At 46.9% G+C, this 18887-nt stretch overlaps 1 protein-coding gene across 13 annotated transcripts in view; it reads right to left on the bottom strand.

Moving 5' to 3' along the window:
- FANCC (FA complementation group C) overlaps positions 1-18887 on the bottom strand; it is a 153267-nt gene that overhangs the window by 90971 nt on the left and 43409 nt on the right. The window lies entirely within an intron of this gene.

Below are 18887 nucleotides of genomic sequence, written 5' to 3'. Positions count from 1 at the left end.
TTAAAAAAAAAACAAAAAAAAAAAAACACTAAAACACCTTTCAAACATAATCCAGATCAGTGATATTTGGCCAATCCTGTAGACTGAAACAATGTCTCAGAGGAGTAGGCTGCTCCCATTTTTTTCAGTGGGGTGTTAACTCTGAAATCTAAGTCAGTCAATTTAAATGTCAACACCACGGACGCTTTCACTGTGCTACAGACACCTACTCCAGCCACTCTTGGTCAATTTCCTTATTAAGTAGAGAGAAAAGATTAGGTTAAAACAAAATGTCTGCATACCATACGTAATCTTAAACTTTGTAAAATGCTTTGAGATCTACTTATGAAAAGCGCGGTAAGAGCGGAGTATTATTATCTATATATAACAAAACAGTAAAACTCTTATCAAATTTGTCTAGTACTCTTGGCATAGATAACAGAAGTAACTCAAATTTACAGCTAATTTGCAATCAACTATTTATTGGCTCTAATGGTCAGTAATATGAGGGAGATTGCACAGATGGTGGATTATTTGGCCCAACTGCCACAGAACTTCAAAGGTTGATTTGCACCCGTACAATTCAACACAACACCCACACCAAAACAAATCAACACAGCCACCCACACAACTCCACAACCAGCATGCACACAACCCCGAAACACACACAGCTCCTCACAGCAGCACGCACCCCTCATTCACCACCTGCACAAATCAATACAGACCTCCAGCTCAACCCTCCCAGATACAACTCAACACAAATCTCCTGGCACAACACAACCAACCACCCATCCAATAACCTCAAACCAACACAGCCCCTCACCACACCACTTACTCCTTATTCAACCCCCACAACTCAGTCACATCACAACACACATATTCACCCACCCTCACTCATACATACCACAAAGCCATAAACTGCAATGGCAAACCACAAACCACCACTAATTATTACTATGCTTTGAAAAGTTAACCTAGGTGGATACAATGTGTCACTACAGTAAAGAAGCAATATTTATGAAAAACACATCCTCACTGGTCTACTTGTCCTTTTTTCCCCGCTCTAACCCTTTTCCCTGGGTAACCCATCAGTCAGCCTCTCCCCTTCAACATTGATTACATCCTTTCTTATTTCTTAAGTCACAGCAGCGTTACACTTTTCAGGTTTTTTTAAGGTAACTAGCTTATCATCATATTAGACATCGCCCAAGAACAGATTTCCCCCGCCCCAAAATGTGTCTGCAAAATATCATTGGAGTCTAGAGCTGAGGCAGAATTGGTAATTGGATTACATACGTATATGGATGTTGAGAACATTCAGCTACATTACATAGCTAAAAACATTTTAAGCAGTGACAAATCCTCATGCTTCAAGGCTTTAGCAAACCACAAAATGACAGGAATAAGGAAGAAACTAACCCCAAAGACCAGTTATTCTGTAATTGTCCACTCTATGGTTTCTTGCACCTTTCTCTGAAGCATCTGGTATGAGCCACTGTCAGAAACAGGATATTGAATTAGACAAGGGGTGGGCAAACTTTTTGGCCTGAGGGCCACATCAGGTTTCCAAAATTGTATGTAAGGCTGGTTAGGGGAGGCTGTGCCCCCCAAACAGCCCGGCCCCCGACCCCATGTGACCCCCCCCGGACTTTGTTTTTCAGCAAAGTTGCTCTCGGTTGTAATAGCTGCACTGTACAAAACGTGTAGGTTTCAGTTTTTCTGCACATCTTTCATAACTTAAACGTGTCTTTTGAAGGTCTAGCCACAATAGCTGTTTTTCAGTCCACTTTCACTTCTTGTTGTCTAGTTAGGCACCTGGAGGAGTCAGACTGATCCAGCTTGGTCTTTCTTTAAAAAAGAGACAATACTTTTTTTTTTTTTTCCTTATTATTCTCTCTGAATTCTATATCAAACAAGAAGTTTTGACAGATTAAAGGCAACCTGACGCACTCTGCTAATCATCTTAACAAAAACACCCAACTACTCTGGGACTATGGGTGGAACTTGGGTGACAGCTTGCTACTTTACTACCACCGATCTGATCCCTGGCAATAACCAAATTATTCTTGCTACAAGAATGCTATATAAAAGTTACGTGTAAGTGTGTGTGTGTGCGCGCATGTACATGTAATTAGTTAAAAAAAGAGAGCCACCTACTGGCACTTAATATATAGCATCATTCAAAAGTTAGGTCAATAAAGTTGCTGTGCTAATGCACTGCATATGGCTTCCTCACCTAACAAGGTTTCAGAACTAAAAGAATGATGGCTTAGTTGTGTCTGATACTGCACATGGATTCAACTGGCTAGAGCAAATAAACTTTTGAACCCAGCAATAGCGGAAAAGGTGACAGAACAAATTAAGCAGTGGGAACAACAAGCCAAATAGTCCTATGACATATGCACCAAAAATTCTCTTAACTACAGATAGAACAACCAATAAAAGTACAAGCAGGAGTATTGATAGAGACAAGAGATGTAGGATAGAGACATACTGTGTTATGAGAAAAACAGAATATTAATCCCTCTACTCTCAAAATAAACTTTTTCCACATAGAAACTGAAAAACAAATGGGGAAATATAATAAATACTGAGCAGTTTATTCTTTCTATTTTCATTTCCCAGTGGCACTATTTTGGACAACACATGGTAAATGCCCTATATTTGTCCCAAGTGGCACTCTGCTCTTTTATTATTTATTTGTATTACAGGAGGGGCCTAACAGTCCCAGCCCCTTTGTGCTGTCACTGTACAAAAACAATAAAAAAAATTATCCTTGCACCAAAGAGTGCATAATCCAAGGATAATTTTAAACAGGTGGACACAACATTTTGTTTCACCCATTACATCATTTTCTTTATACCTCTTCATTCCTATTTAGCTGCTATTTTCTACTAATCTCCCTGCTAGGGTTCCTATTATTTTCATTCTCTGTCCCCTCCTCTAATTTTCTCTTCTACTACTTTCACAGTATATTAATGTGTGTGGTACATGGTACACGCTCATTTGTAAAGTCTTATCTGAACAAATTGGAAAATTTTAGGAACCACACCCTCTTGGATTGCAGAATTTCCTCACAAATCAAGGGAAGCGGACTAGTCTAGTGGCCTAAGCCTAAAATTCTAGAAATTTTAATTTTGCTGCACTCTCAGTTTGCTAAAAATGTGTGTATCTTTGTATCTCTGCATACAGCTGTCTATGTCTAATCGGAACAGATTTGGCTGGAACAAACACCTCTTGAGAACGACAAATATACAGAAGACTGGTAAAGCAAAGCTGGACAGTTCAAAATGTCAATTCACAAACAATGTAGGAATCAAAGAAAAAAAGGACCCCCACAAAAATCAATGTATCCATTATTGGAGGCAACTGAACTTCTCAGTGAAGGTGCAGTTGCTATGCAGAAATACATAGCTGAGGCGCTTTTTTTTGGTCCACCATTCAGAAGTTACCTTTTCCAATGTGTGAATTAATGCATCTTCAGAGTGGTTTAGCCAAAGACATCCTTGTTGAGATAAGAATAGCATTCATATTGAATTACAGTAAGCAAGTTCTCTAGCATTATATAGAACGCTATTTGTCCACTGCACAAAAGCAAAGGCCTTAAAACTCATTTCACTTAAGACTTTGGCTTGGGTGTGCTATCCAGGGGGAAAGGTCAGTGTTTCATTAACCGAGTCAACTCAATTACAATTGTAGTTTAATGAAAAAGTCAAGATGATCATTAAAAAAACCCAGGTCATCCGGAGAACATCACTAAAAATTTCAAACATCCTGTACTTAATTGGCAGTAAATTTCTTGATTTGGCCTATTTGAGTAGTGGGAACCTGCTCCAAAACACTCTATTGCAATTCATAGATACAATAGACAGAACTCCATCATAAACAAACAAACAAACATAACTTTGGGGTTACTACAAAACAGGCTGGTGTACAGAATCCAGGTATCTATCGTTCTTTCTCTCCTGGAAGGAAAATAGATTTTTCATTCTGGTGGTTTAAAATGTTCTTTATACTCACACTAGTGAGTCAAAGTGGGCTATTACTGGGGTTAGGAGAGAGATACAGGTTAGGAGAAAATCTTCAAGATTCGGTTTTAAACGTTTAGGATTAAAAAGGCTTAGACCTGTGGTTCTCAAACATTTTCTAATGAAAAGTAGGGCTGTGCAAAAAAATTCTCACTGCCAACAAAATTAGTGGTAAAACATGCTTATTTTGTTTACTGAACTCTCAAAACATTTTGCAAAATCACCTCAATGTTTTTTGCTAGTTTCTGAAAAAAATTAAGGAAGTCCCCATAGGCAAAAACTGCTATTTTGCTGCAAACATGGTACTATCTGACAAAATAGTGGTGCTGTTCCCATTGTGTGAAGTTATCAGGTTTACAGTCCAAATTGGCACTCAAACATATTTTGAGTGCTGATAGTGTTCTCCGCTGTACAAGGGAAAGAGAGAGTCCCTTTCCAACAGAGACTACATTCTAAACCCTTAATCTTGCAATCAGCAGATGCTTGCACTCAAAAAGGAGCCCTAATAACTTCAACACATAGAAGCCAAACTTATTCACAGGTAAAGGGTTCATCCATACACTACCCATTTCAATATCAACCCCCCAAACTGACAGAATTGTACGTGTTTGAGTTAGACAGCAGATATTACCGCCCAAATTCACATTTTTTCATAGGATTTTAGATATTCCATAGATTTGTTTGGGAACTCTAAAATTCCTTGGACACAAACAAAATTACCTAAATCACAATTTTAACATTGAAATATGAGTCTCAAAATTGGCAACTCACATAATCCTCATTTAAAAACTAATGTGGGATAACAAAGGTAACAAGAAAATGTTTCTGGGCTCTTTGGGACAACAAATATATTGTAGCCACACACAGGTCAGAATGTATTAATCCACTGGTTTTCAACCTGTGGTCTGTGGACCCCTGAGGGTCCACAGACTATGTCTAAGATTTCCAAATGGGTCTGCACCTCCATCTGAAATTTTTTAGAGATCCGCAAGTGAAAAAATGTTGAAAATCACTATTAGTAAATTGCTACAGGAATATTACTTAAATCTTTTTATCAGTGTAACACCTTTAAAGAAATATCGTTATGCAAGATATTACACTTACAACACAGTTAACAGAATGTGGCCTATGTGTGCAGGTGTCCAAAAGAACTGCACGTATCCATAATAGGAAGCCCAGCCATATACAAGGTCATTAAAATTAAATCTTATTGTTCATAGACACTAAGGTCAGAAGGGACCATTATGATCATCTAGTCCGACCTCCTGCACAACGCAGGGCACAGAATCTCACCCACCACTCCTGCGAAAAACCTCTCACCTATGTCTGAGCTATTGAAGTTCTCAAATTGTGGTTTAAAGACTTCAAGGAGCAGAGAATATACTTATGTTTACTGTATCATACTGTATCCATGATAATCATTATAAGGAAGCAAAGCATCAAGAGAAGGTAACTTGCACAAAGAAAAAAACTGGAAAGATTGATATGATTTGTGAGCTACATTACCTATTTGTCTCCCACTGCTTTTTCCAACACAATGAATTCTTAATACGTGCACACAGCTTTACTAAATAATACAACAAACATTGATAATATGCTACTAATCCTTATGAATATAATAAAAAGTCTGGTTTTACATTTATAAATCTAATTTATAAACCTCAATGGGAAATAAAAGACTGCCTGGAGGAGCAAAGAGATTAACAATATATACGAGTATTACAGAACTGGTCTTTTGTTTCTGGAACACAAGTTCAAAACTAACCTGCAGCATGACTGAAAGGAGCCTAGTGATTCTGCTTCAGCCATACTGGGCAGCAGCCCATATTACAACATAACCACACATACTGCATGGCTCAGAAAACTCTCTTCAGAGCAGGCCAGATGTCAGCTAATGTGAAAACTAAATCATTTTCATTCTTAGAAAGGGATTTCACCAAGTCATGGTTGATTTCATGAGTGTGAAGTCTCTGGAAGCACATACCCTGGCTTCTTACACTACATCTGGCTAGTGAATAAATAAAGGATCCTGGATTCCCATGCTACATCTCTGTTAAGGCCATTAAAAACTGCACACAATTTTTAAACTGTACATGATTCTAAAATACTGCAACATAAACTATGTTTTTTATTAAGTACAAAACTGCCATTTTGTAAGATGACTTACAAACAAACACAGATACAATTAGCAAAAGTCTGTAAGATCAGGGCTCTCAAACTTATTCATAGTACAGGACTGCATCTTACTTTAGAGACTGTCTTATAATCCCTCCCCTCTTAGTTGTGAGGTACAATCTCCTCACCTCCCTGTCAGAATAACACAACATCCTCTATAACAATGATGGCAAATGTGTATATAGAAAGGTAACATTGAGAAAGTATTTGATGTATTTTTAGGTTTATTTAATGCAATCTAGCAGCGGGAAATAAAAAGATAACTAGCACCATGTGACCACCAATAATAGTTTTGCAGATCACTGGAGGCACTCAACTATTATTTTAGATGACTAAGCAGATATTAGTCATATTAAAGGTAACCTGCAATTCAGCTTAAAAAAATTCAGCAATATAATATTCTATATCTATGGCTTGGTCTACACTACAGAATTAGGTCAACATAAGGCAGCTTATGTCAGCCTAATTACATCAGCATACACACTACAGCCTTGCTCCCATACAACACTGACATAATAACTCCACCTCCACAAGAGGCATAGGGCTTAGGTCAGTGTAATTAGGATGATGCAATGTCCATGTGGACATTAGGGGTTACTTACATGGCTGTTGGTTGTCATTCTTGTCAATTTCATAGCTCCATGCTACCGCCATGAAATTGACAAGAAAGCTGGGTGAGTGGGGAGCTCCAGCTAGAAAGCCAGCTGCCCCAAAGCAACCCAGCTGGGTTGCACTCACCAAGACTCCCCACTCTGAGCCAGGCTGCACCCGGGTCCTGGCTCCCCTCTTCCAGCTGGGCAGTCACCAAGGCTCTCAGCTCCCCCACTCATAATGTATCACACAGCAAACAGTAAACAAGATATATATATAGCGTGACAAAGTTCCTCCTCTACCTTGGCGGGTCTTGCGCTTATTGGTGGATTTGCTTGCCTTGGAGCTTCACAGCAGCCCTCAGCTTGGCCATTTTTCTGAACCCACAGTCCAGGTCAACTCCTCCTGTGTCTGACCAGAGCTGGGAGGGTCTGGAGGGAACCCAGGCGCCTCTACTCTGGTTCCAGCCCAGGGCCCTGTGGAACACAGCTGTCTAGAGTGCCTCCTGGAACAGCTTGTGCTACTGCTACAACTCCCTGGGCTACTTCCCCATGGCCTCCTCCCAAAACCTTCTTTATTCTCACTATAGGACCTTCCTCCTGGGTGTCTGATAATGCTTGTACACCTCAGTCCTCCAACAGTCCACATTCTCACTCTTAGCCTTCCTAATGCCTCTTGCTCCCAGCTCCTCACATGCACACCGACAACTGAAGTGAGCTCCTTTTTAAACCCAGGTTCCCTGACTAGCCTGCCTTAATTGATTCTAGCAGCTTCTTGATTGGCTGCAGGTGTTCTAATCAGCCTGTCTGTTTTAATTGTCTCCAGAAGGTTCCTGATTGTTACCTTACCCAGGGAAAAGGGACCTACTTAGCCTGCTCTCCTGCTGCTGACCTCTGGCCTGGGCTTTCCTTGCTTTTTGCCCCTGCTTTTGGCTTCCCCCCCCCGACCAGGCCAGACGCTCTCCCCGCTTTCTTTTCTTTTTGTTGTTTTTTTTTTCCTTTCTCTGCTGTTGCTAGAGTGCTGGCCGGCTGCCGGCCGGCTGTTAGCCCCCCCCGCCCGCTGCTGCCGCTCCAGCTGAAACCGCCCCTCCCCGAGAGACGGGGGGCCTGCCGGCCCAGTTCCCCAGAGCGGGGGAGTGGAAGGACCCAGCGCCCAGACCCAGCCGCTTGCTGTTTGTCTGCGGACCCGTCTCCTGTCGAGAGGACTCTTATCACTTGCTCCGGCATTTCTGGAAAGCAAAAAAGAAAACCCGGAACAGACAGAGAAAAAGCAGTCCACCGGAGGAACACCGCCCGGGGAATCTACAAATCGCCGTGGAAGGGGCCTAAGACTGAGTAACTTTCGAACTGTGCTCTCGTGCGGGGGGAGGCCTTGGCTGTGTCTTAACTGTATTTGTAGGGACACAGGGGGTGTAGCACGGAGCTGCCCCCCGATCCATCTGTGTCCTCCCAACCCCCACACTACGATCTTCACCCCCCCCCCCCGCCCCCACTCTACCATCTTTGCTGGCTGTCTAACATCTGCCTCTGGACTCAGCTGCTCGACCTGATTCCACAGCGTGGGCCAGAAGCACCAGCCAACCAAACAGGACTGTCTGGACAAGCGTACAGTGGTTCATGTGCCCCCCCCGCCTGAATTGTCCACCCCACAGCTTGTCCCTTTCTACCTCACCCCAACTCCTGTTAATCACCTGCCACCGCCCCTGCTGGGGCATTGGCAATGAAGGGCACAGGGGTGACCTCCATCCCTGCCATGTCCCTCGCCTCCCCAGACTCAAGGGAAGCACCCCCAGCCAGCAGGAAAGGCCAGGGCAAGAAGAAGGGGAAGGGCCCCGCTAAAACCACCGGGCCCTCCATGGCAGGGGCCACCCCCACTGCTGCAGCCCCGCCACCGACCACGGCGTCCTCTCCTGCTACCCCCTCCACCAGCTCTGCAGATGTCCCTCCCTCAGCCCCCAGGACGTATGCCCGGACGGCGGCAGCCCCCCCACCTGCCGCCTCTTCATCTCTCCCACCCACCGCCTCCACCACCATCAATAGCGGCCGGGGCCCCTTTCCCACCATGACAAGGAAGCACGATGTCCAGTGCCTCCTGGTGCCCGCCTCGCCCCACGTGGAGACCTACGTGCGGGCGTTGGCGAGGGTGGTGGGGCCCTCAGCCATTGTGGCAGCCTCCAAAATGTACGGGCGGGAAGGTCGTTTTCTTCTTAGCATCGGAGGCTGCAGCCCAGGAAGCAGTGGAGAGGGGCCTGGCGGTGGGGGGGGGGGGGTGTTTCTCTCCCTAGAGCCGCTAGAGGACCTGGGCGTCCACCTGGTCCTGACCTCTGTCCCTCCTTTTCTCCCTAATGCTGCCCTACTACCTGCCCTTTCCACCCTGGGGAAACCTGTTTCTGTTATCAGCCCTCTCCCGTTGGGCTGCAAGGACCCCACCCTCCGTCACATTTTTTCCTTCCGCAGGCAAGTGTAACTTTTACTGCCATCGGCAGCACGTGACGGAGTGGCGCTCGAAGGGTCCCTCCTAGTCCCCCACCAGGGGGCCCGTTACCGGGTGTACTTTTCCACTGGGGAAGCCCGGTGCTACCTCTGCCAGACATCAGGGCATGTCCAGAGGGACTGCCCCTTAGCTTGGCAAGGAGGGGCACCTGGGATCCCTGAGACCCGGCAGAACATCAGCCCCGTCATTGCCGACGCCCCTGGCCGCCCGGTACCCGAACCCGCCCCCCCTCTTCTTCGGACCGCCGCTACTCCCGCTCAGGCCCAAGGGGCACCTCCCCTACAACGCCCAAACGAGCGGGAAAGCCCCACCCTCGCTGCTGACAATCTAGCGGGCCCTATGGAGGAGGGTGTGGCAGAGATACCACCAGGCATGGGAGAGAGCCTGCCCCAGGGAGAATCTTCCCTCCCTTATCCTGCCCCACCATTTCCCCGCCCCCCCCCCCCAAGTCCCTGAGCCATCGCCTTTGCCCCCTGACATGACCCCCGCTAACCAGCCCCCAGATGATGCCATGGAGGGCTGGGCCCCAGTCCAGGGGAAGCGAGGCAAGCGGAAGACTCGAGCTCTGCCTCCTCTACCCAAGGCGGAGGCCCCCCGGAAGACCAGGAAGGGGGGCACCGATGCCGAACCTTCCACTTTGCCCACGAGTGCGTCCCATCCACCGGTGTCAGCCGGGAAAGACGTGGCAGCACCGGAGGGTAGTGTCTCCCCTCCATGGGAGACCCTCCCCTCCAAGACCCTCAAGGAAGCCCCTTCTGTCCTGATGCTACCCGAAGCCCCCGTGAACCCCGAGGCAACCGTCGTGGCTGGTGCCGGCGGGGAGAACCCCGGGGCGGCGGAAAGTGTCCTCTCCTTGCCTCTCCCCTGCCCCTACCCCTACCCCTATTCAATTTACCTCCTGCAATGTTATTGCCGCCCCCGGGGCTGTCTCCTTCCCTTTCCAAACTGATGACCCCCAGGGAGCGGCCTTTGTGTTCTCCTGCCCCGACCCAGTAGGAGCTGCTATTTTCCCTCCACTGCCCCCTATTGCCCCAGAGCTTGAGGCAGGCCTAGAAGCTCCAGCCCATCAGGCACCCCGTCGGGGGTCCGCATCCTGCTTGTCCATTTTAGTGGACCACAGGGCTGCACCAAAGGCCCCGCCGGGGAACAACTGGGAAACTGTAACCCCACCGCCCCATGAGCTGCGAGGAGAGCTGCGGAAGTTTTTAGAGGATGTCCGTGGCTCCCGCAACAAGCTACAGCTTGCTCTCCAGCGATGGGGGGATTTTTTTCAAATACTCCAGGCCACAAGGGCCCTCATGGGGGAAGGTAAAGGGACGGGGAAAGCAGGATGCCACGGCCTACTGGCGGGTCCGCGTCTTCCGTGACCAATTACTCACCTACGGGGTGGGTCACGGACTGCTGCGCGGCCCGCTGGGAGATATGAGCGTCCCTGCCAGTGAGGACCCCCCTGACCCTCCCCATGACACCTCTCACCATCGCAATGTTGAACACCCGGGGTTGTAGGATGGCTCTCCGCAGGTCCCAGGTGCTCTCCTTCCTTCGGGATGGAGGGTACTCTGTGGTTTTCCTGCAGGAGACCCATATGGACCCGACCGCCGAAGACAGTTGACGGCTGGAACGGGGGGACAGGGTCTACTTTAGCCATGCCACGGTTCAACAGGCTGGAGTGGCGACCCTGTTCTCCCCCGACCTACGGCCCGAGGTGCTAGGGGTCGCCTGCTGCATCTCCGGGTCCATGTGGAGGGGCTCGTGGTTAACGTCGTTAAAATCTATGCCCCGACATCGGGCCTGGAGCGGCTGCAATTCTACCAGTGGGCGTCCGCCTTCCTCGGCACCTTAGATTTTCATGAGTGCCTGGTCCTGGGAGGGGACTTTAATACCACCCTCGAGGAAAAGGACAGCTCGGGGACCGAGCAGAGCCTGGCCGCCACGGACACCCTCCGGGAGATAGTCGAACATCACTCCCTAGTGGACATCTGGCGTGACCACCACCCGGATGACACTTCCACGTTCACCTTTGTCTGGGTGGAAGCCCATCGGTCGAGCCACTCCCGGTTGGACCACATTTATTTACCACGCTTCCACCTCTCACGAGCCCACTCCTCCAGCATTCGGCTGGCCCCATTTTCTGACCATCATCTAGCCACCGTGACAGCCTCCCTCTGTGCGGAGAGGCCGGGGCCGGCCTACTGGCATTTTAACAAGAGCCTGTTGGAGGATGAGGGCTTCGTGACATCCTTCCGGGAATTCTGGCTGGCCTGGCCAGATTTTCTGCCACGACTACACCCAGGGCACCAGCCGACGGAGAAATGCGGCGATAGAGCAGTTGGAACGGGAGGTCTTAGAGCTGGAGAGGCGTCTGGCCGCCAACCCCGAAGACCCGCTCCTCTGCGGAGCGTGCCGGGAGAAGCGGGAGGAGCTCTAGGCCCTCGAGGACCATCGGGCCCGGGGCGCCTTTGTTAAATCCCGCATCCGCCTCCTTCGGGAGATGGATCGCGGCTCCTGCTTCTTCTATGCCCTGGAGAAAATGAGGGGAGCCAAGAAACATGTCACCTGCCTCCTGGCAGAAGACGGCACCCCCCTCACGGAACCGGTGAAGATGTGCGGGAGGGCCCGAGCCTTCTACGCAAGTCTTTTCTCCCCGGATCCGACCGACCCTGGCGCTTGCAGAGTGCTCTGGGAGAAGCTCCCTACAGTCAGCACGAGCGACCAAGACCAGCTAGAGTTGCCTCTCACTCTGGCCAAGTTCTCGGAAGCCCTCCGTCGTATGCCCACTAATAAGTCTCCAGGCACGAACGGGCTGACCGTGGAGTTCTACCGCGTGTTTTGGGACGTCCTCGGCCCAGACCTAGTCACCGTCTGGGGAGTCTTTGCAGAGCGGGGTCCTCCCTCTTTCGTGCAGGCGAGTTGTGCTCACCTTACTGCTGAAAAAGAGGGACCTCCGCGATTTACGAAATTGGCGTCCCATCTCGCTCCTCAGCACGGACTAAAAAATCGTAGCGAAAGCAATCTCGCTGCAGCTAGGGTCTGTGCTGGCGGACGTGATCCACCCAGACCAGACCTACACCGTCCCGGACCGCAGTATCTTTGATAACCTATTTCTGGTTCAGGACCTTTTGGAACTCGGGCGTAGAGACGGTCTGTCGTTCACCCTCCTGTCCCTAGATCAGGAGAAGGAGTTCGATAGGGTGGACCACGGGTACCTCCTGAACGCTCTGCGAGCGTTTGGCTTTGGACCCCAGTTTGTGGGTTTTCTCTGGGTGCTGTACGCCTCCGCAGAGTGTCTGGTTAAGCTCAACTGGACCCTGACCGAACCGGTCAGCTTCGGGCGAGGAGTACAGCAGGGGTGCCCCCTCTCGGGCCAGCTGTACGCTCTGGCGATCAAGCCCTTCCTCTGTCTTCTCCGCAGGAGGTTGACAGGATTGGTGCTGCGGGAGCCGGAGCTGCGGCTGGTCCTGTCGGCGTACGCTGATGACGTGCTCCTCGTGGTCCAGGACTCGGGCGACTTGGCGCGGGTGGAGGCTTGCCATGCCATCTATTCAGCAGCCTCCTCTGCCCGGGTCAACAGCTCTGGCTTGGCGGTAGGAGACTGGCGGCAGGCGAGCACCGGATGGTCTGAAGCGCGGGTGGGAGGGAGGAGTGTGGGTCCGCTGCTCTACCTCGGCGTTTACCTTTCTGCCACGCATCCCTCTCCGCCGGAGAACTGGGAAAATTTAGAGGGCAGGGTGATAGAGTGGCTCTGGAAATGGACGGGACTACTCCGATGTCTCTCCCTTCGTGGGAGAGCGCTGATGCTTAATCAACTAGTCCTGTCCATGCTCTGGTACCGGCTCAACACCCTGGTCCTGGCCCCGGGTTTCCTGACCAACCTCCGGACATCGATTCTGGGGTTCTTTTGGTCAGGAACGCACTGGGCCCCTGTAGGGGTTCTTCATATACCCCTGAAGGAAGGAGGACAGGGCCTGAAGTGTCTGCACACTAAGGTCTGCGTCTTCCGCCTCCAGGCCCTACAGAGGCTCCTTTATAGTGCAGGCAGTTCGGCGTGGAGCATACTGGCGCACGCCATCCTGCGCCGCATCCGAGGGCTCCGATATGACCGGCAGCTCTTTTATCTCTGTCCGGGAGGTCTTCTGCGAGACCTCTCCAAGCTGCCGGTCTTCTACCAGGACCTGCTCTGGACTTGGAAACTGTTTTTAACGACCAGGTCTGTGGCGGCCACCGAGGGGGCAGATCTCCTCGCGGAGCCCCTGCTACACAACCCCCAGCTCCGTGCGCAGGTGGCGGAGTCCCGCTCAGTGCGCCAGAGCTTGATCCTGGCAGAAGTCACGAGAGTCGGAGACCTCCTGGACTACGACCGGGGAGACTGGCTGGATCCCCTGACGCTCGCTCAGCGCATGGGGCTCTCCAGACCTCGTACCCCCCGGCACATGCTTCAGGAGGTGAAGGCCGCTTTGCCACCCGCTGCTAGAGCTTACCTCGATCGGGTACTGCTCGAGGGCATGCCCCGCCCACCCTCTACCCCAGGCCCACCAGACCTTTTAATTGGACCCCTGCCCCGTAGACCCAATTAACCCCCTCACCCCTTTATGGCGAGCCGGCTGCATGAGCTGCAGCCGGTATGCTTCCAAACCGCGCCAAGGAAACATCTATACATGCTCGTGCTCCACATCCTTCACGCCCTCACCCTAGTGTCCCACCCTGACACAAAGTGGCGAGACCTTCTGCCACCTTTGGAGGGTGAGCAGCCCTGGTGGGCCAGCCTATATTCCACCTTGGTCCCGAGGCCCGGCGGGGACATCAGTTGGCAGCTCCTTCACGGAGCTGTGAGCACAGGCACGTACTTGGCATGGTTCAATCCCATCCCAGATACTTGTCCCTTTTGCGGTGTGAGGGAAACCCTGGCGCACATATATTTGGAGTGCGCCAGGCTGCAGCCCCTGTTCCAGCTCCTCACAAATCTTTTATTACGTTTTTGGTTGCATTTTTCCCCTCACCTTTTTATTTATGCACTCCCCATCCGTGTCCTCACAAAGTCGTGGGATCTCCTAGTTAACCTCCTCCTGGCCCTGGCTAAAACGGCCATCTATAAAACCAGAGAGAGGAGGTTGGCCGTTTGGAGTTTCCTGTGACTGTGGGGCCGTTTTCCGATCCTCGGTCTGTTCACGTATCCGGGTGGAGTTCCTCTGGGCGGCGTCCACCGACTCCCTTGATGCTTTTGAGGAGCGGTGGGCGCTGTCCGAGGTTCTCTGCTCGGTGTCCCCGTCCGGATCCCTTTGTTTTGACCCTTTGGTTGGGGGAGAGAGTAAGGGACCCCAGCCCCAGCCACTGCTGCTGCGGACACCACCACCTTAGAGGGGTCCTTTCACACGTGGGTGCACGTGCCCCTCCCGCCCCGGATTGTCCACCCTACAGCCTGCCCCCTCCTCTGAAAGCACCCAACAAGGGGAATTGTTGATGAGACTCGGGCGTGATACCAGGTAACTCGAGGGGGTGGCAGACCTTGAGAGTCGATGAAGCCCCCTCGCTCTGGACCACCAGGTAACTCGGAAGGGTGGAAGACCACGAGAGTTGAGGACGCCCCCCCGCTCTGGGCCCAGGCAAGCTTGAACACTTCCCTCCCCTGAAGGTAATGAGAAAACAGTTGTGATTGGTTGCTGTGTTACATATTGCATATGCTGTTGTTTTGTTTTGTAAGTGTGTTATGCAAATAAAAAACACCTTTTTTGCTTCAAAAAAAAAATTACTCTCCTGTAGCCATCTGGCCCGACCCTGTCACAATAAGTAAAATTATTCATTTCCTTATCTTTATCAGCATGCTTTGATACACTTCCAAAGAAGTCAGTCTGTGCGCTGGTGAGTGCCTAAAATTAAAAGGGTAGTGGTTTCAAGCTTCTTATTTGAGTCACTAAAAATTTCAGCATAGATACTATTTAGTTTTGACATTTTATTGATATTATATGTTTTCCAAGAAGCAATTTACACTTTTTGCTACTCAGCGCAAAAAAAAAAACAAGCAGAAAAAACAACCAACATTCAGGCAATATTATTTTATAGAATTCAAAAACACAAGAAACAAAGTTCAAAATTACAGTTCCCATAGCAAATATATTTCAGTCCTATTTTAAATACTGTATGTATGTTCATATAGGTCTGTATCCTATTAGTATATAGTCTCAATGTGGCCAAATTACCACTGCTGTAGGAAACAACTTCTAGTGCACTATGAGGATTCACATGTCCAAAAAACCCAACTGCTTCAGAATTCTTTATTTAAAAAAAAGTTTTAATAAAAAAGAATTTAAAAAAAAATATGCCAGCTGTCACAAGCAAACCTACAGTGACAAATTGGTTTTCACATGCAATAGTGTGTGAAAATGGCAAAAACTAACTTCTGGTTCAAGTTTCCAAATGGGGAGTTATATAGTCCTAATTACATCACGTTGATTGAAATTATGATACCATCTACAAAGGACGTTGGTGGAATAAAACAATTTACCTTAACTTGCAAAAACCTTTAGGAAAAACATTTTCTAACATTTTAAGATGAAAGCAAGGTCCTCGGTAAAGAAACAGTGAGAGAGAGAATTTAATTATTGGGGAAAATACTTGGACCATATCCTTTCAAGCATCCATAGTAAGACTTGTAAAGTATCTTTTAATCTCAAATTTTTGTCTGAGCCTGTGCACTATGCAAGCTTACTCACTAATCTCATCCCCAAAGTCATTTATTTCCATTTATCTTCCTCTCACCATTCCCAAATTCTAAGACACTAAATTTTAAATCTTTTTATATATATATTAACTAACTTACAAGATGAATATGTAACAATTAGAATATCTCACCACCAGTCAAATTCATGCCTTCCATCGTCCCACACCCACTTCATTACCCTTTTGTGATCAACTCTTGCTATGTTATGTCTAATTTAGGATCTGATCCGAAGCCTGTTAAAGTCAATGGAAAAGTCCCATGAGCTACAGTGGGCCTTGGATCAGGAGCATAGACGGCAAACCTCCCAGACCAAAGAAAGTTCATTTTTAATTGTCTGTAAAAAACTATGAACACAAATGTCACTGTGCAAATAAATAAATAAGACCAAATAATAGATCACAACTAATCTAGCTACAAAGTCGCCTTTGGCTGTTGTTACGTGATTCCTGACAACTTGCTAGGGTTGAAAATAAAATTAATATGACTTGAAGCTACACATAAAGCAAATTCTCCTCTGTGCTGCAGTAGGTTAACGGCAGGTGGAAGTAACAGCACAGGATTTTACAATAGCACTATGGACCTGATCCAAACTTCAATGGGCTTTGAATCAGGCCTCAAGAAAGCACTCAAAGAATAGGCAGGATGCTGTCAGGTGTGTACACTCATCTAAAAACAACACATGCAAGTGGATATGGTAGATAAGAGTCTGTCTCTAACCTTCCCTTAGCTGGCTAATATGTATGTTACAATCTGCAACAAGTGCTATGAAGCAGCATAAATTTTGCTCCTGGTCAGATCAGCAGTTAATACATGCCACAGCATGCCTCCCTAGCTCATTATGGAGAATCTTGCCCAAACCAAAAGGACTTCTACAAAGACAGAATTTCTGCATCATTTTGTTGTGGTGTCTAGGTAAAGACTTAGCCCTTAGAAACTGTGAGAGTAAAGAGGATACAGAATGAATACACTGATTTTTTTCCCCCATCACAATCCATTTACACACAGAGAACAGATTTGTTTCTTTTTGTCACAAAAAAATAAAATATATTTTGCACAGGTAACCAAAACAGCAGAAAAATACACACTAACATTGATACATTGTCATTTCTATGCATATTAGTTTGTGTAGTTAAAATACAGTTTCTTTCTTTATTTAGCCACTATTTTTTTCTCTTTTCATTGTTTTAAAAGAGAAACTGCTCTGTACTAATACAATTTCTTAGTAAGGTAACTGCATCTGATTTCCATTTGAGGAATCAGTCTACCTGTCCTCAGGTAGCTAATCAAGTTGTTTCATTCCTCCGTCTATTTCGTAGATTGTCTATTAACTTCAGGCAAGAGTGAATATTTATTAAAGATGGCCTGCAGAATAGACTTGTGACCTTTTTGGGTTTTAAGGTGTACAAAGAAGGCTTGAAAAAAATTAATTACTGCTTGTTTTTTACATTAGAAACTCAGGTCTCATGTAACCAGGAAGACTCTGTAATGACTGATTAACTTGTGAAATGACAACATCCCAAGAGTCAAGAGAGTGAAAGGTAAAATAAGAAGAGAAAGGATTTTTAGTCAGACTGTTTTCAAATACTTTGGGCAGATTTTTGTTTCTTTGGTCAACAGCTCTTTAACTGGAATATCTATTTAGCACTTGGGAAAAGGGATCTCTTTGTTAAAGACACAACACACTCACCAAGAGTTCCTCCAGCAAAATCGGGAAAGATGAGACTTAATATGATATATTTAAGGTAAATTTTACAAATAAAGCCAGCTTTCCACCCCAGTCCACATATTAAAAAAAAATTTACATTCTTTACACATCAAAGATGCAAAGCAGAACACAAGCACATTTAAAAAAATAAGTCCTTTGCAGCGCATCTTTAACTAAAACCACAGTAACTCTACAGCACAGTGAATCCCAAGCATATTGACCTTCAGGACAAGTTCTGAGGCCTATCAGTTTTTTTTCAGACTCCCAAGAAAGGAGTGGGATAAGAAGGGGTTAGAGAACCAAGGAGGGTGATTTTGGTTAACCCTGAATTACTAAGGAGTTAATGAGTTCAGCTCCATTCCAGCAAATATTTATGCATATGAGTGACCTTACTGATGTAGGAAGTTATTCGCCTGCATACATGTTTGCAGTATCAGGCCCTTATTTTTTTAAGATTAGTACTGTTTTACTATAGTATCTAGAGATGGATACATATGAATTGAAACATATAGCCAACAAATGAACTGCTTTGATAAACCTCAAAAATTCTGCAACATTAGCAAAGATTTCGGCTAACAGATATCAGCTCAATTACTTATTATCCTGAAGGCCTGCATATTTGAGACTCTTAGCCATTCCATCAGTATTTTTATCATCTCTTGTTTTGGGTGCAAGTCAGTCCAATGAAATTACACTCATCTAACTGGATGTGCTTTAAGTCCCCAATTTAGCAAATCACTTAAGCACTCACCTAATTTTAAGCACTCATGCTTAAGATTGTGCTTTTTTGGCTCAGGGAGTAAGTGCATAAAATGTGAACAACAGATGTGCCTACATTAACCCTGAATGAGGCATTAAAGTGGTTTAAGGATTCATTATTTCTTACAGCTCATTAAATATAAATCTGCACACAAGTATTTTCTTTCACTAACTGTCTCTAAAGAAAATTTGGATACAATTAGCTTCTCCATAGGCAAGAGAGATTAAACAAACAAAAAAAGATCTAAATTACAGAGCAAATATAAATTGTTTTCAAAACAATGGCATGTCTCCAGATTATTTTATTCTACCCTAATTGAAAGGTTCTCTTTTATAGCACTTTCTTCCTTTCTGATTTCTGGTCTTTGTTCCTGACTTGCAGTCGCTAGATTTAAGGCTCCACTGTATAAAGGCCATTAAAACTACCCTCATTTGAGCACCG

Source organism: Chelonia mydas, chromosome 5, assembly GCF_015237465.2.
Source record: "Chelonia mydas isolate rCheMyd1 chromosome 5, rCheMyd1.pri.v2, whole genome shotgun sequence".
NCBI classification, from domain to species: Eukaryota; Metazoa; Chordata; order Testudines; family Cheloniidae; genus Chelonia; species Chelonia mydas.
This window is presented reverse-complemented; position numbering and strand designations above follow the sequence as displayed.